Raw genomic sequence first — 21438 nt, 5'->3', positions numbered from 1 at the left:
GTCCCCTGCATCGGCAGGCGGATTCTCAACCACTGCGCCACCAGGGAAGCCCAACAGTAACATTTTTTATTTTATTTTTGTTCTACTTCTAATCCAGAGGAGTCCCTAAACCCTTCTGCCTACAGGATCCCCATCAGGTTTCCACGTCTATAAGTATTTGTCCTGAACCAAAGTCAGCCTGGATTTATATTTGAAATTTCCTGAAATGTAGAGAAGAGGAAGAGGAAGGAAAAGGATGTTATTGTTGTTGAATGCCTATCCGCTGAGAACAGCAGAAGGACCATTTTTGGTTTTGCCAAAATTAGCATTGCTAGATAAATGAGAGCCTGTATCTTCCCGGTTGCCAGGAGAGCATGCCATCTAATTTTAGCTCACTGTGTAAATATAACCGGCACTGGTATGCACTGGCCTTTAACATTTGACAAGGCTCAATGACATCCGGTAGCAGCCAAAGAAGTGCCTGTACTGCCCCACGATTGACCGGGCTTCCTGGGGCCATAGGCCCCTGCTCCTCCTAGACATACTGATTTTCCACTTGGAAATGACTTTGGAGATCCTTTGACCTGACCCCATGCATGGAGTGTGGCCTCCTCCACTTCTCCAAGCAGAAAACTGCCCCAGCAACGGCAATTTTAATAAGGCAACATCCTTAATGAGTTAATGCTTGAGTTAATATGGGTAAAGCATTTAGAAGAGTTCCTGGAAGATGATAAACACTTAATAAATGTTAATTATTATTTTATCATTGTTGTGGGTTGAAATCACAGCTCCTCATTTACCAGTTGGATGACCTTAGGCAAGATGACGTAAGCCTTGATTTCCTCATCTGTAAAATGGTCATAAGGAAAAGCCCTACCTGATCGTGTAGCTGTTAGGAGCGAATGAGTCGAAACCTATAAAGGTCCTGGCTTCTGCCTGGCACCTGTGTATGCCCAGGATGTGGCAGTTGCTCTTGGTATCTCTTCAGACACTCGAGAGTCTGAATTTTCAGTTGACAGTCATACTGACAAACCACTCAACTTAGATTTTTCCAGAAACAATTTCAGAGTGACTAAAGAAATTCAGAGGAGATGTATATGTGTTCATTGTCACTATTTTTTCTTGATGGCTACTGAGATTAAGATCATGATAAAGACAAAATTGTTCTCAAATGTGTAAAAATAATCATAGAAAAGCGTTCAAGAAAGAAAGGAAATACTTCTGGGTTGGTTTTTTTTCCCCCCTTTATCTTGTTGTTTCTGGGTGGGTTTTGTTTTGTTTGTTTTTATCTCAAAGTTAGTTACAAGAGTAAGAGTGATAGAGTAATGACTAGAGTGGATTACTCCAAAGGTCCTTGAAAGACATAGATAATAATTGAGGTAGGTAAAAATGGCATATGACTTCTCTACAGATTATGTGTATCTGAAGAAAGCCCTGAAGGGACTAATATAAACTGATGGATAATCCCCCAAGTTTTCTTCATTGGCATAAGTGTGTATCATGTTATTTCTTTTTAGCAACCAGTTAATTGTGCTAGCCATGTTTTTGCTTAGGCTAACATTAGCTGTTATTATTTCCTGAGCCAGCCAGGCAATTGGTACAAGATAGCGACATGAGAAAGGAGTTGGTTCAGAGTTTTAAAACTGGCAACAGAACAACTGCAAGGCAAATAATTCAGTATTTAAATGTGGAATATTGCTAGATCATTTTCTTTTCATGGAGAAGCATTTCTTTTCGGTAAACTATTTCTACTATTACAAAAATGTACTCCCAGGAGTTTGCCCTCATTTGTAGTTTCTTTTAGAGGCAAAGGCATCATGGCAAAGACAGAATTGCTGAGTGTGGTCTTTGGCAAACACCTCCCTCCTCCCTCTCAGGGACTCTCAGGGGAGCCGTGGTCAAACTGTGCTCCTCGGTAATAACAGGTCATGGCAAGTAGGGAGACATTTCTCCTTTCTACCTCGAACCCCAGTATGAGGAGACTTCTCTTTATGGCTCTAGTGAAAAGAGGACAAGCCCCAGAAATCAGACAGACTGAGTTTAAAACCCCACTCTATAATCACAAGCTGTGTGACCTAGGGCAAATTACTGAACCTCTCAGAACCTCTAAACAGGAACAGTGGTCCCTGCTTTGCATGCTTGCTTTTAGCTCAATAAATGTTAGTGCTTTGCATGCTTAGTTCTGTTTAAGCCTCCCAACACCTCTGTGAGGTGGGTATTAGTATTAGTCATATTTCATAGATGAGAAAACCAAAACCGGTCAGTGGTTCAAAAGTCATATGCGTTGCTACTGTGCGGCTTCTAGCATGCCACTGGTGAATGCTGCACGCGGCATGACGAATTACCCTCCCTGATGGAAATTTGGTTCAGATACTCCAAACAGATGCACAGTACTTGCCACTAGCAGGAGGCAGAAGGGAGAAGATGAATATAGCCTCGCTGCATCCAGCCTCCTTTCTGCCGATCCGGCTCCCTCCCCTTTCCCCGCTCTATGTTAATGACAGTTTTTCTGAACTGTCAATTGAGTTGACTAGAGTAGCTGTTCTTCTTAAAGTAGCAAGATTTGCATCTCATTTCTCCTGTTAACAGACCTTGTTGCTCAGTCCCCCACTGCAACCCCACCACACACACGTGCACACACACGAACCGCTTGGAATAGGCCTGTCTGCAGTAGGGGATTCAAAGACCAACACAAAAAGAAACAGAGACCAGCAGAAGTGAAAAATGCATGTGCAGAAGACAACTCAGGCCTCTTAAGGAAAAGGCCATTGAGTCCCTGCGTCTGAGGTCTCTGGGCCCTGCCCTCCTGAGGCCTGGTTGTTCATCTCTTTCTTCAATTCTGCAAGCTTCTTAGAATCCCTCCCTCCCAGCTACCTGAGCCAGTTTGAGAAAGTAAATTGGAGTTGGGTATTTGCAGCCAAAGGAGTTCTATTTTAGTGTACTCAAGTCTTCCATCAGAAAGTTGAGGAGAAAGAATTCTAAATGTAAGTATACTTTTCACATTGCCGAGGATGACTCTACACTCGTTCATTCAACACACTTGAACTGAATGCTGACTCCATGCCATACACTGTGCTAAGGGCTGGCAATCCAAGGATGGATAAGACATGGTCCCGCCAGAAAGGAGCTTACAGTCTAGGAGAGGAAGATGGACACTGAGTTAAAATGCAATCAGATGTCACCTGTGTTTCAATAAAGGTCATGGGGAACTATAGGTGTGGGAAGAAAACAAGTAGTCGATTCTTCCTGGAAGTTTCAGGAAAGGCTTCAGAGAGATAATGACCCTTTGCTGACATTTGAAAGTCAAGTGTCGTCCAGGACTTTGCTGTTCAAAGTGTGGTCCAGAGACCAGCAGCATCAATGTCTAGAAATACAGAACCTGTGGCCCCTCTCGAGGCCTAATGAATCAGCATTGGAATTTTAACATGATCCCAAGGTGATGCCGTGGGAAGCTCTGAGAAGTGCTGATCTAGGCAACAGGAAGGGCAGAGGGAGAGGAATTTCAGGCAAAGGGAAGAGTTTGAATGAAGGCTGGCAGATATGATAGCACGTCATCTGTGAGACTATAAGCCACAGCAGAGGGTTTGAGGGAAGCTGTGGCAGGAATGAAGGCTGGTCCAGCTCACAGAAGACCTTATAATCCATGCGGAGAGAGCTGGGATTTATCCTATGGGCAGCGGGAGTCAATAAAGTACGTAAATTAGGAGTGTGACAACATCAGATTGCATGCTTAAAAGCAGAGTAAGAAACCTTTCTGGCAAGCAGAGCAATAGATGAAGTTTGGACATGATCCTGATGAGAGGGGAGCCACGGAGAGAGTTAAGGGAAGAGAGTACAATTATTTGATTGATTCGATGCCATGCCATTTAGTTTCAATTCTTAAAGCTCAATGCCTGACAATAGTGTGGAAGACAGATTAGAGAGAGGGTCATTCCAAAGGCAGAGAGGCCAACTGGCATACTCTTATCCTGGTTAAGAGGTGATGAAGATCTAATCTACAAAAGCAGCAATGCGCATGGAGAGGAAAAGACGGCTTTCAGAGAGTAAATGAGGTGGAATCTGAAAAACTTCCTCCATGCTGGGAAACCACACGCCAGAGTTGGGTGGAGCAAGGATTTCTGGCTTATATGACAGAAGAGAAGGGTCAGTACTGGAAGCAAAGCTCCTAAGTTCTGTTCAGGGTCTGTTGAGTTTGGGCCCTCTGTGAGACGTAGACATGGAGATAAACAGACACGACACGTTAGCATCAAACACCAACCTTCATGTACAAGACCTCTCTTGAATTTCCTCAATTAGAACCTTCTTTACTTACTTAGAAAGTATTTAATTAATTCCATAAAAAATTAGCTCTGCTGTAGAATTCAGTGGCGGTGAACACAGACTCCACACCTGGAAGCCAACCTTCTACCTGTTCCCTCTGCTTCCTGCGCGTATGGCATGGAGAGCCATCGAAGGGGCAGCCAAACACGGAATGTGATGCTGGGGACAGGACAGATAACTTCTCTCTGTCCTCCCTAAATGCCCCCAGATCCCTGAAGCCTTAAGTACAATTCAATTTAACAAGTAATAATTGAGCAGCTGGCACGGCTCAAGCCCTGTGTTAGGCACTAGGGTCACAACAATAAACAAGAGGAAAAGTGTTCTAGCCCTCACGGGGCTTCCATCTAGCAAGGAAGACAATAGTTAAACAGCAAAGAAATGTGGTGGATACAAAGATCTTCGGTTCAGTTCTCCCTTCAGGAAAGGACTCGTTGCCCAGCTGTAAATAGCGTGGTTAGGGACTTCCCTGGTGGCACAGTGGTTAGGAATCTGCCTGCCAATGCAGGGGACACGGGTTTGATCCCTGGTCCGGGAAGATCCCACATGCCACGGAGCAACTAAGCCCGTGCACCGCAACTACTGGACCTGCGCTCTAGAGCCCACGAGCCACAGCTACTGAGCCCTCGTGCCACAACTACTGAAGCCCGCGCACCTAGCAGTCACGCTCTACAACAAGAGAAGCCACTGCAATGAGAAGCCCTCATACCACAATGAAGACCCAACGCAGGCGAAAATAAATAAATAAATAATTTTTTAATTTTTTTAAAGTGTGGTTAGCTAACAGCCTCCAGCCCTTAGCACCTTCAGGTCTACCTCAGCTTATAAGCCAAGGTCACTATTCTCACAGCAGCTCCCAGACGATGGCTGCGCAAAGCAGCGGTAGCTGAAAGCATGCACTTCTTGGGGTGACCCCCAGCTAGAGTTGCCAGATTTAGCAAATAAAAACACAGGACACCCAGTTAAATTTGCATTGCAGATTAGCAGTGAATATTTTTTAGTTTAAGTATGTACCAAATATTGCATGGGACGTGCTTATATTTAAAAAATTATTTATCTGCAAGGCAAATTTAACTGAGCCTCCTCTCATCTGGCAAACTTACTCCCCAGTCCATGGCTGAGCAAAGCAGTCGTACACTCAGTCTCAGATGGTATTAGCAATCTTTCCTCCAGAGCTCTTGTTGGGTTGGCCAAAACTTTGTCATGTCTTTATCCTGGTCTATGGCTCTCTACACAATCCTGATTTGTCTCCTTTCCCTTTCACAGGTGTTACTCTCCAATAAATCTTCCACACTTCTAACTCCATTTCAGCATCTGCTTCTCAGAGAACTCAACTTCGACAGTTGGTATCAAGAATGACCTGAGAAAGCAAGTGACAAAAGAAAGGTCTGGGGACTGGATCACTCACCACCCAGATGGTTATGAAGACCCACATCCCTGGTGGTAGGTAGTGTGCAGATAGCCCTTGGCATTAGATGGTGGTCCAGTTGTCAGAAGGTTCATCAAGAGTGAGCTGGGATGGCATGTAGGCAGGGGGGAATGTACTGATTCAAGTGTTTGAAATGAACATTGGGATCTGTAAGTATAAGGATGATGGAAGTAGATGATTATCATTAAGTTCCTTGTTGCCCTACAGGAAGATAATGAAAAACTGGGAACAGTTAACCGTTGAAACTAAGTGTGACAGGAATCTCTACAAAGAAGCCCTCCTACTGTGGGTGAGCAGAAAAGCTGAAGATGGAACACAGGATTTAACCGTGTCACAGAACATCAGAAACCATTGAATGTTCAACCAAAGCGGGACTGTTATGCCAAAGGCACGGCCTAGTTGGCAAAACCTGGGACCATGACATGTGGGACTGGAGCATTTGGGTGGATGCTCCCCAGACGCCTCTGACCTTCTGAGCCTGTCGGCGCAGCTCACCACTCTCCAGTAAGAACCAGCACACTTCTGCGCATATAGACCGTACAGAGGGCTTACCGTGAAAAGACAGCACGTGGCTCCCTCTTCCTCTCCTAGACATTGGGCCTATCATCAGGGTTAAGTCCCAGCATAACCCAGCCAGGGATATGCTGCGCCTGATAAGGGAAGAAAGGGGCCACAACCCCAAAGGAACTGCAAGATGGGATCGGGTGGTGGATCAAGGGGACTGGAACATATGCCTAGATAAAGGAGAGTGTTTTTTTTTTTTAAACTTTGGTCACTCTCTTAAGATACAGGAAACACCCCAGGAAACAATACAAACTTGCTGCTAGGGCGGCTTCTAGAAGCCTGGAGAAAACAATGGCCCATACTGAACGGTGCACATGCAGACACAGACAAAGAATGAAAAGGCGCAGGGAAGTGGGCTTGCAGGGGTGGTTGTGTTAGTGAGCCCAGAAGACCCATCAGAGGACACACTATCTCCCAAGGCCACCGAGAATGTGCTGGAGAGAAGGGAGTGGCCAGCGTCACTAAGCGGTTCAGTGGTGGCACTCCTGGGGCCAGGGCTGACGATAGAAGAATCCATCACAAAACTTGGCTCACTGGTGGCAACGGGGATGTTTCTTCCCTCTTCTGGGCTGAATGGTGGCCACTGGGTACACACACACACACACACACACACACACACACACACACACACACGGTTGGCCAAAAGTTTGTTCGGGTTTTCCCGTAAGATGTTACAGAAAAACGCAAACGATCTTTTTGGCCAACCCAATATATATCCACCTCCTAGTTCCTGGAATCTGTGAACATTACCTTATTTGGAAAAAGAGTCTTTGCCTATCTGAATAGGTCAAGGATCTGCAGATGAAGAGATCATAATGGATTATCTGGATGGGCCTTAACTGTAATCTCCTGAGAGGCACACAGAAGAGAGAGACACAGAGAAGGCAGAGGAGGCGGAGACTGGACGTATGCAGCCACAGCTAAGGATGTCCAGAGTCCCCAGAAGCTGGCAGAGAAAAGTAACCAATTCTCCCCTGGAGCCTTCAGAGGGAGTGCAGCCCTGCTGACTCCTTGCTTTTGGACTTCTGGCCTAGAGAACTGTGAGAGAATAAAGCCACCCACGTTTGTAATAATTCGTCGCGGCAGCCACAGGAAACAAATACACTCCCCTTTTCTTTTCACAGCTGACACTCCCCAGCCTTTTCCACTCCTGACTACAATTCTGCATTTGCTTTCTGGAGACCCCAACCTGCAACAGCATGATAGAATACAACTAAATTGTTTTCCTGGGGAGAGTATATAGGAGGGATACTTAGCCCAGTCTTGGGGGAGTGGGAGGGCTTTCCGGAGGCAGTGACATCTCAGGTGGCCTGAAGGATGGGTAGAAGTCAGCCAAATAAAGGCATGCCAAAGAGAGTGTAACATACTCAAGGAAGCAAAAACTACCCAGTATGGGGAGGAGTTGTGGGAGATAAGGGCAGTGAGGCAAGGAGAGGCCAGATCAAACTGGGCTTTGCAAGTGATCTGGGTCTTTGTACCTAATCCTAAAAGGATTTTAAACAGAGGGTGCCATGATCGCGGCATTTCACTAATAAAGATTAATTCCTTTGGCTTAAAAGCATTGCCAGCACACAGCTATTCCTGGGACAGATACCACAGCAAAACCTCCTCGTGTATCAACGTCCTTTGTGTGACGAGCTGTATCCAATCCTATCCTAAGAATGTTTTTGCTGGGGAGATGGAAACATTATGATGGCCTCAGGCAGCCCTTGCTTCAAAATTTGATAAGGACAGTTCACAGCCTCTTCTCAATCTTAATATAATAAAGCGCTATGCAAAGGCAGTTTCAAGTCCTCCCTTCCTTCCAACAAGCTGGGTAACCCTAAATCCCTTCTGAAGAGACATTCTGGAGCTGTCTTTGGCCGTGGCCTTCAGGACAAGAAGAGTTTTCAACACAGGGAGGAGTAGAAAGGATGCAGAAAACAGCACCACCATCTGCCACCTTGGAATCCTCCCCAGGGACTGAGCCCCCGGGGACTGCAAGGTGTCATTATCTCACCAGCAAGTGAGCTAGCACAGCTGCAAGATATGACCAGTCCCAGGCAGGAAGAGACATCAGCACCCACTCTAGGAAGGCCTGGCCTCCACAGGAAATTGTTACCTTACCTCCCTTGGGGAACAAAGAACAAACTTTGATGCGGCATCTAAAATGAGTGGCCTGAGGGCCATATCTGGTGTACTTTCTCTGATCCTCCAGTGCTATTGTTGTCATTTGTTATGGCACCAACATTCATTTTAGAAGAGTTCATGGGACGGTCCAGACTTCCGGGTTCTCTTGTCAAATCAGGAGCCCTGGCTTTAATTCACCCGCATTCCTGCAGTGACTAGAGTGCAGCGGCCACCCCCTTCACAAGGGACAAGCCAGCTTCCATCTACACTGCCCCTGCCCTCCCGATTTTCTCCTCATCACAGAGCCGAGTGTTTTGTTTTTCTGATGCAGGTCGAAGAAATATTTATTCCCAGCCAAAGTGGGAAAATGAATAGTACATTGAAAAAGCCAGAACTTCGAAACAAGCAGACAAGGCTACACAGTGTTTTTCCTCTGACGGCAGCCAGCTTCATTCATTGAATTCATGTGACCAAGTTTGTGACCCTTGATTTAAGTGTTTCTGGGGCCTCAGCACCCCCGGCCTCCTGGTCCAGTTCCTCTGTTCTGCCTGCAGCTTCCCTCCCACCCTCCAGGATGAGCCTCCAGGCCTTGCCTGTATCCCGGTGGCCGAGCATCACTGCAGAGTGGAACCACACCAGCGATATATCAGGGGAGACGTTCCTGGGTCCCTGGGGAATGGCAAGCTTCTGGGAAGAAGCCACAGACAGAAATACTGGGGGAATGGCAGAGAGAACTTTGGCAGAGTGGCTCTGACCAAAAAGGAGATTATTTCAGTTACCTCTTTCTTCTTTGCCTTCCCTAAGTTATGGTTAACACACCCGGGCACCCAGTCTAGAATTGCCTCACTGTTCATTGTACCGACAAATGGAACTAGAGTCTGCTCCTGAATTACCCTTCCTTGTTCAAAACCACTGGGGCAGGAGTGTGATGGGGGTTGGAGTGGCTGATAATTGACCCAGGAGCTCGCACGCAGGGTGGCCTCGTGGTGGGAGGGGTGCAGTTTCATCTGCTAATTCTCCAGGCCAGAGTGTCCTGCAGGGTGGCGTTGGGGTGGGACAGGTGAGAGGTGGAGCAGAGCTCCCTGGCAGGGAACGTTTCATCACTGATATTGTTCAGAATCTCCGGCACAACTCGGTACTCACTAATTCAGTGTTGGCAACAGTGCTTTCTATTCCGTTTTATTAGTGCCTGTAAATCCTCTACAGAAAGGGCGTCCTCTTATCGCTTGCACCCAGGGCAGCCCACCCACCCTCCTCTACCTTGAAGTGTCATTGCTCCCCTACCTCCACTGAAGCTCCATGGCCCTCCCAGAGCCACACAGAATGAGCCTATTAAACCAGACCTCGCTAACTCACATCCCATCTGATTGAATCCTCCCAGCAACCTGCAAGGTCCTGTAATCATGCTCACTTTTTCAGATGAGGAACTGGGGCTTAGGGAGGGGAAGTGACTCTCCCAAGGTCGCAACTAGGAAGTGGTGAAGGACAGATGAATCCAGGTTCTCAGGACTTCAAGTGCTTGTGCTGTACTGACCCGCTCACCCACTTGGTTCCTTTCCGAGCAGGCTCCCAATCTTGCCCACTTCTGGCCTGGCACCTGCAGTTTCTGTTTCAGCCTCGGCTGGCCCACTGAACGGAGCGCCAGGGCATCTCTTCCCTGACTCAGACCTTTGCTTTTCTTCTCCACCAAGTTTAGGATTCTCTCTCTTTCTGTGTTGCCTCTAGAGTTCCCCAGGAAGATTCCCCCACCCAATCCAACCTGGCTGGAAGGAGGTCCTCCTACCTTGTGGGTCTGCCCATCTTCTGTGAATACGATTTGAACTGCCTGGTAATGCCTGTGTGTGGGCAGGGGCCGGGGGGAATCTGGGGGTATGGAATGGTATAGATGCATGGGATGGGGCAGTCCTATTAGGACAGAGTAGGTAGGTAGAGATACCGGGAGAAAACTAGGAGTAACAGACTTGCCTGTGCATGTTTTATAAGCACTGCTTCCACACAGGTTTCCTGCCTGCAAGACCATTCCTTGAGTTGGCCTTTCCTCTTCCTGCCTAATGCTATTCAGGAACAATTCCTTTGTTTTGCTTCCTGAACGCACTGTCAGTGCTCAATCCGTCAGTGCAATTCCCCAGCAGCAGAATAATAAAGAGGCATTCCTCCTTGGCCCTTCACTAGGTCCTCTCTCTTGTCTCTCAGACCCAGGACCTTAGGAGCCAGCCATGGGCACCTGCCACCCCTGTGCTGCTATGCAGGGAGGACAGCTTCTAGGACACCAGGAGCCGCGATGTCCTAATACGAAAGAAGGAACAGGGAAAAAGGTATATTTTAAATGAACAATGCCATTTAAGTACTACAAAATGGTTTTAGAAGTGGATTTTAACTTCATAAGTAATGCATATTCATTGAAGAAAAATTAGAAAATCTATTTATGCAAAAAGATAAAAATCTCACCACACATATGGGAACCATTGATAATCTCTGATTGCATATTCTCCAAGATTTTTCCCATTAATATGATTATGTATGTCATGTATGTGTTTTTATAACAAGCATGAGAAGTACAGGCAGTTTTGTAACCTGCTTTTCTAAGGAATTGATTATTACACCTTTGGTATAGTTCAATCATCTTCCAGAGATCCAGGTTTCCCTATACGACACTCTAACTTTTTGTAATTTAATGCATCATTTACCACACAAGTGACTATAGGTGGGCCAGGAACGAAAAGAATTAATTTTTTTAAATTATTATTTCTGACCTAAGGTCGGCCTATTGTGTGCCATGAGCTATATGCACCATCTCATTTAATCCTTACTTTAAATTGATTTATCACTCTCATTGTATAGGTAGAAAAAAACCCTGGGCTTAGAGAGGTTCATTGACCTTCCCGAGGTCACACAGCTGGGAATCGGCAGCTCCACTCCTGTCTCTTTGACATCAAAATCAAGCTCTTTCCAAATTAATGATGTCGATGAAATAGACCTTGACCTGGCGCAGGCAGGAGACATGTGTAGCAATACTGATCATGTGATGTAGACCGTAAAAGAAAGCACCCACCGTTACCACGGGCCCATCACCAGCACTTGGTGTGAATGTCTCTGATGGAGGCCCCCCCCAAAGGTCAACTTCAGCCTCTACTGATGAGCCTTCTCTTAAGCACCCCAGGCAAACTGAAACAGCTGAGCCGGCTTATTAAAGGGCAGAAGCAACTTGGCCTTCTCAGTATATAGAAAAGTAGGCAGATATGATCATCAATTGGGATAACATCTCAACCGGCTGGAGCTGACTGGCAACTGTACCAGCCCTAAGATGGGCTCCAGGGAATCCTGGGCTAGCACACTCAGGCGCCATTAAATTCAACTTCTCCTTGGGAAAAGGGTCCCTTCCGTTTCTTGTAAAAACTCAGGATAAAACAGGCGAATTTCCTAGTGGTCACCCCTGGACATTGGCTGACCACAGTCTGAATGAGCAGGACAAACAATTACTGCATATTAGGGCAGCTTTTTTTCTTCAGGGGATGAAACCCGAGAATGCATGTGCCCACTTGCAGACTTCGGTATTTCTGCTGTAAAGTTGGAAGGATTAGCACTCTATAACTTGACTCTTCGCTTGTATGGGGAGTAATTATTTGTTAGAACAACAGCCATTCGTTCCTTCAATGTTACAGTCATAACTAAACTATTTTAATGTCTTTGAAGAGAATTCATTAGCTCTTCTGTTGATACTTCTAAAGCGCTTTAATGCAGGTCTGTTTTTTTTACTCAGCCTTTAAAAGAACTTCCATGGTAGCCGTTTAACAGATAACAGACTTTTCAGGAAATGTTCAGTGCTTTGTAGCATCTGAAAGGAATCATGTTTGATAGACATTTGTGCAATTAAGAAATATAATTACTCATTGATAAAAGGGTACTGTTGATGAAAACTCCGTTAAAAATTAAAAGTATGACTTATAATTGATTTTTCTCTTAGTCAAAAAATAATGGCATGGCAAATTTCTTTAATTATAAGGAAACTTTAAAGGATAAGGCAGTACTCAGTGTTTGGAAAAATCACAAATTATTTAAAATCTCCAGAGGAAAATTCATTATTTCTCCTGGTGGTATAGTCCTATATCTGACAGACAGTTTCATTTCCATTCTTCTTTTTAACTTATCCTTAAATAGATTTCTTGAAAGCCAGTAAACACCTGCTGTATGCCAGTTTAATCTGGCAATTATTATTTTAAATAATCCTCAAAATCGATTCCATACAACACGTAGTAGTAAAGTCACAAAATACCAACATTTTCCAGATGATAAAACTAAAGTTTGGGAAAATCAATTGACATGGTCCAAGTCGCACAATTCTAAGGTCCAGAATCAGGATTTGCACACAGGTCTAGAGCCTCCAGTGCCCAGCTAGCCACAGCCGCTTTGCTGTGTGCTGTGGAGCCGCCGTGGAAGGGTAAGCCACTCAGTCACAGGCACACCTGTCCCTTCTCTCATCCTTGTCCCTAGGCCGGGGCTCAGGGGCCACTTCCCAGGCCTACTGTTTGGGACCCTTGGCTTGGACGCTGGGCGTCTTCCTTTTTAAAGCTTTCCAAGTCATCTTCAGGGAGGAAGAGTTGTGAAACCTGCATAGATTCCATGAATCCAATGCCTTTGGCTTCAGCTTACAAATCTCATTTTCTGCAAACCGTCTTCATTTTGCCGTGGCTCCCTTTGGGACTTATCCGTCATAATTAACGTGGAGTTGCCCTGGAAGAGCCCGCCAGCTTCAGGAGACAGAATGACAGAACCTGTAGCCTGTTTCCTTCCTGTCAAACCTTCTCAATAACTTCTTACTCATTCAGTGTTTAGGTAAAAAACCTCAATGACTTTGTTTCAGAAGCTAAGAGAGGTCTGTAGGTGTACGTGTGGAGGCAAAACACATCTGTGTAATTGAAGGAACATGGAAAGTCAACAGACTTTTCTTCAAATCCTCGTGATGTGATTTTGGCTACATCATTCACTTCCTCAGAATCTATAAAATAGGGATAATCACAGATACCGCTCAGAGCTATTGGGAGTCATATATGGGCCTCAAACAAAACTCAAAATAACTTTCTTCTTCCCACCCTGCCTAGGCAGAGCGTCAGGCTCAAAAGAAACAAATCAGTTCCAAAATATCTTGAAAAGCAATGTCTGTCTATATGGAGGTCTCTTTAAATATGACAAGCACGGCTTCCAAATGGCAGGACTCGTATGAATAAGCCACGGACCAAACTGCCTAAATTCAAATTTTGACTCCCTCACTTCTCGGTTGTGTGTCCTTGGGCAAGTTTTCAGGTCATTTCCATGCCTCGGTCTCTTCATCTGTGAAACGAAGGTGCTTGCCTCAGAACTGGAGTCTCCAAGAAGTAGAACAACCGTAGCAGAAGGAATCCTTTCGAGGCCTGCTGTCTTGTTTCTTGGAAACCTATCTTGACCGTAGGCACACTAGACAGAGCTTGCAGAATTTAGATGCAAGGCCCCTTTCTCTTTCCTACGGCCCTCACCACCCCCCCGCCTCTGCCCTAACATCCGCTTCCAGTGGTGCTGAACCTCTGGGGGCTCTGCTTCTCCTACAGCCAAGGCCTAGAGTCTAGGATTAAATGTATGACTAGATGTAAAGAAGAGCGCCTGGGAATAGTCTAGAAAGTGTTTGCCATGGTAGCTATTATTGCAGCCTGTTACACAGAGCAAAACAGCCTTAAAACCTTTGACCCAAGTTAGTAAGTCCCTAAGGCGCCACACTGGGTAGCAGCTGCCCCAGTCTCTCATCTCTTCTTCTCCCTAATACTCGTGTCTGCCTGGCTAAAGCCTCCACCTGCCTCTCAGACATCTTCGACCCATTGCCCTGTCCCCAGAGGCTCCCGCTCTTTCATAGGCAATGTGGTGTACCCCTTTCTCTACTTCTCTTGTTTCTTTAATCTAGCATCCCTCATCTTTACTCCTATCAGCCTGCCAGATGTTGCCAAGGGCCTGGGGAGGCAGAAGGTGGCAAGATATTTTTGTCACACACACACACACACACATAATATATATATGATGTATTATAAATAGATATTGAGTGTCTGGCGGGCACTCAATAAATATGAGTTTCCTTCTCACTTTAATATCAATTACAGAACAATAAGGGCAAAGCGACGCATTTCAGATGTTTACAGAAAGTCCAACACCACCAGCTCCTCCTCACTCACAGAACTAAGACACCCACTTCATGACATTTGTTCTGAAATCCAGGAACAGAAGCGGATCCACAGGCTCAGGGCATATGCGATCTGAGGATCTAGGGTTGTGTTCTCCAACATGATGGCTACTAGCCACATGAGCCTATTCAATTTAAGTTAATTAAAATTAAATAAAATTGAAAATTCAGTTGCCTCAGCCATATTAGCCATATTTCAAATGCCCAGCTGCCAGATGAGACTAGTGGCTGCTACATCAGACAGCATGGCCATGGAACAGTTCCGACACAGGAAATTCTACTGGGCAGTGCTGGTCTCTAGAAGATAAGCACATCATGACTCGGATACCCTCATTCCAGCCCTTCCTGAGCCTCGAGGCCTCGGCTGTAGAAGAAGCTGAGCCCCAGAGATTTAAGGCCATTAGAAGTGGATGTCAGGGCAGAGGCTGAGGTGGTGGTCAGGATGGTGGGAAGGAGAAAGGGGACAGACACAGGCCCTGCATCTAAATTCTGCAAGCTCTAGTCTGCTTTAAGGTCAAGATAGGTTTCCAAGAAACATGGTAGCATGCTTTGGAAAGACTCATTCTACCTCAGCCAGAGGTACCTCTGCACTACCCCTTATAACTGAACTGCTTGGGAAAGGAACTCCGAGGTTATTTCTTGCCTTTTATAGTGAAGTGGAAATTGGGAGCAATTATCAGGCCATTTCAAAGAGAAAAATGTCCGAAATAAGTTATCAGCCTTGTTGATACAGAAGTAAGTTTTCTGCCCTGAATTATCCAGATCAGGGCTGTGATTCTTACGCAGACACAGTCTGAGAATGTGTTGCCCACCCTTGCTTGTGATTTCTCCCCACTGTGACATGAGAACCATAGCAGGTGGGAATGGAAAAGACAACAAAAAAGAGGGGCTGGCAATCATGGGTCGGGCAGGTGGCAGAATGTACAGAAGGGGGTCTTGGCTATCAACTGGTTCTTTAGAGGTTAGGTTTGAAAGCCTGCGGAAACTCCGGTTCTCAAAGACATTCTTTCCTTTCCAGGGCCTCCTGCCTATGGGGCCTCTCTTTGCCACTGTCTCCGGGAGGTTCCCAAGTGCGGAGCTGATGAGTGGGGATCGCCAGCTTTTTTACAAGGTGTTTTTCATCAAAGACTTCCATTCAGGGAGGCTCTGCACTCAGGTTCGATGGGCATGGGTGACATCTCAGGTACTTCTAAGGTGGGATAGCAGCTGTCCCAAGTAGTCGTGTGTCTGAGGGGGGATGAGGGGGTGCATGGTGCCCACCACCTCCAGGCAGGACTGGAAGTACAAAGCGGGTCAGCAGCCTTGTTGGCACCTGGCAGCTTACGGAGACTTCTGAAGCCCCTGCCTTAGTTTCCCTTCTTATTCTGTCCCCTTTTCCTACACTGGACCACAGAGAGACACATCCTGGCACTTATACAATATGTGAGCCTTCGTTAGGAAACAGGGTAAAAAACTGTGAACACAAATTAGGTAGAAAAGTGAATATTTATTTAGACTTCCAATTTCAGGAAGCGGAAAAATTCAGGACCTTTCCCCTGAAACCTCTTCAGGCAATTTACCAGAGATGCTTACGAAGACATGCTTCCTGGCTTTTCCTCTCTACCTAGAACATTCTATAGCTCCCCATAACAACTAGCACTCACAGGAACCATACAAGCGAGGGGCTCTGAAGCTCCGGATTTATTAGTTTCACAGTAAATCCACCTCTGACCATAAGTTGCAGGACTGTGGATAGGATTAGAGGCTGACCCCAAGTATTCTAGCCCTTTATTTTTCTTTTCCGAATAAGAAAACGACCCCAGAGGAGTAAAGTTATCCCATCGCTTTTAACATTAGGGATGAGAGCCAGGTCTCATTCCCAGCCTGCGTTCTGGTCTCTAAAACCACTTTGTCTGATAGGATGTGACATTGTGAAGTAAGTGGTCAGAGCTCAAGCTTAGAGTCCGAAGATTCAAGTTACAAACCCTTGACCTACATCTTAGGGGCAGTAAGATCTTGGGCAAATCATACAGCTTCTCTGAACCTAGTTTCTTGGTCCAATATGTGTCCCTTGGGTGCGTTGTGTGCATTAAGTGAAATAACGTATTGAAAATGTATAAAATGTCGTAGGTGCTTAATAGACGTTGATTGCCTTATCGTCTCTAACGCCTTCCCTTGGACTCTGCCTTTCTACACGAGGATGTGTGTTGTTTGTTTGTTTTTAATTAATTAATTAATTAATTGGTTTGGTTGCGTTGGGTCTTTATTGCTGCGCACAGGCTTTCTCTAGTTGTGGCGAGCAGGGGCTACTCTTCCTCTCAGTGCACAGGCTTCTCATTTTGGTGGCTTCTCTTGTTGTGGAGCACAGGCTCTAGGCGTGCGGGCTTCAGTAGTTGTGGCATGCGGGCTCAGTAGTTGCGGCACAGAGGCTTATTTGCTCCGCGGCCTGTGGGATCTTCCTGGACCAGGGCTCAAAACCATGTCCCCTGCATTGGCAGGCTGATTCCTAACCACTGCACCACCAGGGAAGTCCCCTGAGGTTGTGTGTTTGAGGCAAGAGAATGTGAAATTAAATGCCACAACAAAGCTTTCTTAAATCGTTTTTTGCAAGTCTAAAGGAGAAAGAATCACATATCCTTATATCATTTCTGCAATTCAAACAACCCAGGTGTCGAGTTCCCAGGGTAAAATATGGCTATAAAATTAGCTCTAACCATCTAGGAAAATAAAGTACAGAAGTAATTTACAATTAATATATTCTCCATTCTGCTTATGAAATCTTCATGGCTAGTTTAATGTATTTAAAAATATGAATTCAAGCCAATACTTAAAATATGGGGTATTGATTCTGTTTCCTGTTTTACCTCATGACAGGAGAGATTTCGTGCTGTCATATACACATTCAAGCAGAAAGCCATTTTGCTTTTTCCATTTGTTTTCGTTACTTTTTTCTATATTTGTTCTTTGACACTGTTTGTATTGAAACCAGGGTTTGCCTTTTTTTTCACTTTATCTCTCCATGGCAACAGATAGATTGCAATACCACACACAAAAAATGCAGAATTACAACCTCCCGGCCAGATCAAGCAGAAAAAACTGTATACAGTGTAACCAGTGATGGAAACTTGGGAGAGTTAATGAATAAGCCAAATCTTTCTCTTTCAGTTAGAACATAAATCACAATTCCTTTTTGTATCTTCTCTTTTCTCCCTGGAAATGATCCCATAAATATTTGTAGAATGACCAGTCAGAATGGCCATCATCAAAAAATCTAGAAACAATAAATGCTGGAGAGGGTGTGGAGAAAGGGAACACTCTTGCACTACTGGTGGGAATGTGAATTGGTTCAGCCACTATGGAGAACAGTATGGAGGTTCCTTAAAAAACTACAAATAGAACTACCATATGACCCAGCAATCCCACTACTGGGCAAATACCCTGAGAAAACCATAATTCAAAAAGAGTCATGTACCAAAATGTTCATTGCAGCTCTATTTACAATAGCCCGGAGATGGAAACAACCTAAGTGTCCACCGACAGATGAATGGATAAAGAAGATGTGGCACATATATACAATGGAATATTACTCAGCCATAAAAAGAAACGAAATTGAGCTATTTGTAATGAGGTGGATGGACCTAGAGTCTGTCATACAGAGTGAAGTAAGTCAGAAAGAGAAAGACAAATACCGTATGCTAACACATATATATGGAATTTAAGAAAAAAAATGTCATGAAGAACCTAGGGGTACGACAGGAATAAAGACACAGACCTACTAGAGAATGGACTTGAGGACATGGGGAGGGGGAAGGGTAAGCTGTGACAAAGCGAGAGAGTGGCACGGACATATATACACTACCAAACGTAAAATAGATAGCTAGTGGGAAGCAGCCGCATAGCACAGGGAGATCAGCTCGGTGCTTTGTGACCACCTGGAGGGGTGGGATAGGGACGGTGGGAGGGAGGGAGACACAAGAGGGAAGAGATATGGGAACATATCTATATGTATAACTGATTCACTCTGTTATAAAGCAGAAACTAACACACCATTGTAAAGCAATTATACTCCAATAAAGATGTAAAGAAATAATAATAAATATGTGTAGGATGAATGATGGATTGACTATCACCCTTTCCTTTTCTAAGCTCTCACCAGTCAACTGATTAATAATGTATTTGAGAAGTTGTAACTCTAATTATTATAGCTTATTGAATGCTTTCCATCTATGGTGTACTCTACTGAATGCTTTACGTACATGAGTTTATTAAATCATTGCCACAGCCCTAGGAAGGGGTCCTTATTGTCTCCTGTTTGCAGATGAAGAACCCGAGGCTCCGGGAGGGTAAGTGATATGCTCATAGCTACAAAGTGGAGGAACTGAGATTTGCTCCTTCAAAGTCTATCTGATGCTAGAGCTGAGGTTCTTAACCTCTCTGCTGGCGTACTTGCCCACAATTTTGCTGGGAGATCAATGTCAATTCTATAGATCTATTATTTCCAAGTGCTGCTGCCCCCCACTCCTATTTTTTAAAAGAGGGTACAGTTATTCATCTCTAATGTGTTCCCCATGCTTCCTCAGAGGTTTCTGACAGTGGCTCCACTTTACAATTGCAATCTTGTTCAGTGTCTAGGATTTATTCAATACAGACACCTTTACTCATCTGAAAATAGCTACATGCCTTCTTTCTTTATGGTGTTTGCTATCATCCTTCCAGTGTCAATCCAAGTTCTTTGCAGATTATTTTCTTTGATGATTCATTCTCCTTAGGAATACTTACAAGTTATTGATTGACATGAGCATGTGCTTTGAGCTCATGGGGTTGAATCCTATGTGACTTTTGTCAGGTTCTACAGCCTGATGAGCCTCAGTTTTCCTCTTCTGTAAAATGGGAATTAGTAATGTGGTATACACCTTTTGGTATTCTTCAGTGCTCAACAAATGTTACCCCCTTCTTTGTTCCTCTTAGGACAGAAAATCAGGAATTTGGCTCATCCTTAAGTCTCATCTTATATATCACCTAAATGGAGCATATCACCTCACCACTTACTCTAAGTAGAAACCCTTCCCCTTGTCATTCTCTGTTACCTCAGTATTTTTTTTTTCTTGATGGTGCTTAGCTACAACTTGTCTATTTGTGTTACTTATTATCCAAGCTCTGTGAGGTTGGGAAACAAAAACTGTTTTATTCACCACCTAGTACAGTGACTAGCACATGGTGTTTGCCCAATAAATACTTGTTGAATGGATTTAAAAGTGAATGAATGAGTGACTGCATATTTTTGCCTCTCTACCAGTTCCTTAGCAGAGTCGGAACATGCTCTTAAACAACCAGCCTCAGAACTCAGGTGCCATGTTTTCTCCTCCCCTAGGACTTACTCCCAAGGCCTGTTGATTTTTTCGCTACACCCTTGTTCAGACCTGTCCTTTCTTTCCCAGTTCTGTAGCCTCTATCAAATCAAGACACCCCTAAATTATTGCAACAGTCTCTTGAACATCTTTCTTTAAGATCTCCATCCCACCCAGTCCCCTGCTAAAACATTTCGGATTCTTCTGTTTAGGAACTTACTGCAGCTTTATGTCTCTTCAAGGATAGGTGCCAAATCCCTTCACCATCCTCCAACTAACCTATTTTCTCATTCTTCCCAAGGTCAGACCTAGACTAGCAAATCTATAGTTCTCTAACATAGGGCTTGCTCCTCTCAGCCTCTAAACTCCCCCTGTACCACTCTTTCGACTGAAATTTCCTCTCCACTCCTTTCTGTCAAAACTTATCCTGTCCCTATAAATCCTTAGTTTGAAATTTACTTCCATGACTAGAGACCTAACTTTCCTCTCAACTCATTAACTAGTTTGGGATCATGGGTAAGCCTCTTAGATGTTTATCTTTTTCTGGCAATTAGCCAGAAATGCTTACATAGAAATGTTCCCCCAGAGATTGGCTGTCCTGGGCTTCATGGTGCCCTGGTGGATGAAGGCTTCCCTTTGGCTTGGTGCCCAGGAGGTTGTACACCTTGGAGCAAGACACCAAAAGAAGACTTCAGATAAACAAGGACTATGTCTTTTGTAAAATGGGAAAACGGGCCACTTCTCAGGCAGATCAAATTTAATAATGATGATATAGAAGCTAAGGATGTGAAAGCAGATTCTCTTCAAATATCCAATGAAAAATCTTCTCATTGCCCTAGAAATACAAATCCTCCAGATTAAAGATCACTGGGACTAGAGGATACTTGGAGTCTTTTCTGATGATAAGATTCCATGTATGTAATCTGCAGTTAAGCTTCTATCTGGGCATCCTGTAAAGTGCAGATCCTGAAGCCAGTTGACTGACATTCAGATGCCGGTGTGTTTTATCACTGACCCCCTATGTGACCTTGGGCATGTTACTCATCTGTTCCTTGACTAAATGGAAATAATAATAGTACCTCTTTCATAGAGATGTTGTGAATAATAAATGAGTTAGTGCAAGTAAAGCACTTAAAACAGTGTCTGGTGCCTACATTAAGTGTTTAATAAACATTAACTACTCTTACTACTGTAATGAGAGAGATGGCCTAGAAGAGCTTGAGAAGGGAGTCATATCTGTGTGGCTGAGGAGGTATCTGCACACAGGTGGTAATGAAACCTGTAGGCACTGTTGCTTCTAAGAAAATTCTTTCATTCAACAAATGTATATTGATCACCCACTAGTTCTGTGCTAGCTGTTGAAGAACAGATAAGTCAAAGCCCTTGCCCTTCAGGAGCTAAACCTTGGAAGGAAGGTTAAGTCAATGCAGGTATCATGCAGTTAATGGGCAAAATGGTTGGTAGACCATACTTGCTACAGGAAGTCAGAAAAGGGAAGAACAGTAAGAGCT

At 44.6% G+C, this 21438-nt stretch overlaps 1 protein-coding gene across 7 annotated transcripts in view; it reads left to right on the top strand.

The window, feature by feature from the left end:
• RPP30 (ribonuclease P/MRP subunit p30) overlaps window positions 1-21438 on the top strand; it is a 225247-nt gene that overhangs the window by 199155 nt on the left and 4654 nt on the right. For 3 of the 7 annotated variants that reach the window (XR_013824206.1, XR_013824207.1, XR_013824210.1), the window contains 4 exons: window positions 5563-5739; window positions 10124-10226; window positions 10592-10713; window positions 15619-15783. The gene's annotated coding sequence lies outside the window, so the exon portion shown is untranslated. Of the gene's footprint in view, window positions 1-5562; window positions 5740-5932; window positions 6002-10123; window positions 10227-10591; window positions 10714-15618; window positions 15795-21438 lie in introns of those variants that run through there. The other 4 variants (XR_013824209.1, XR_013824211.1, XR_013824208.1 and 1 more) reach the window with 4 other exon arrangements.

This window comes from Stenella coeruleoalba (assembly GCF_951394435.1).
Source record: "Stenella coeruleoalba genome assembly, chromosome: 16".
In the NCBI taxonomy this organism is placed as follows: Eukaryota; Metazoa; Chordata; class Mammalia; order Artiodactyla; family Delphinidae; genus Stenella; species Stenella coeruleoalba.
Note: the sequence above shows the minus strand (reverse complement) of the source record. Positions and strands in the feature narration are given on the sequence as shown.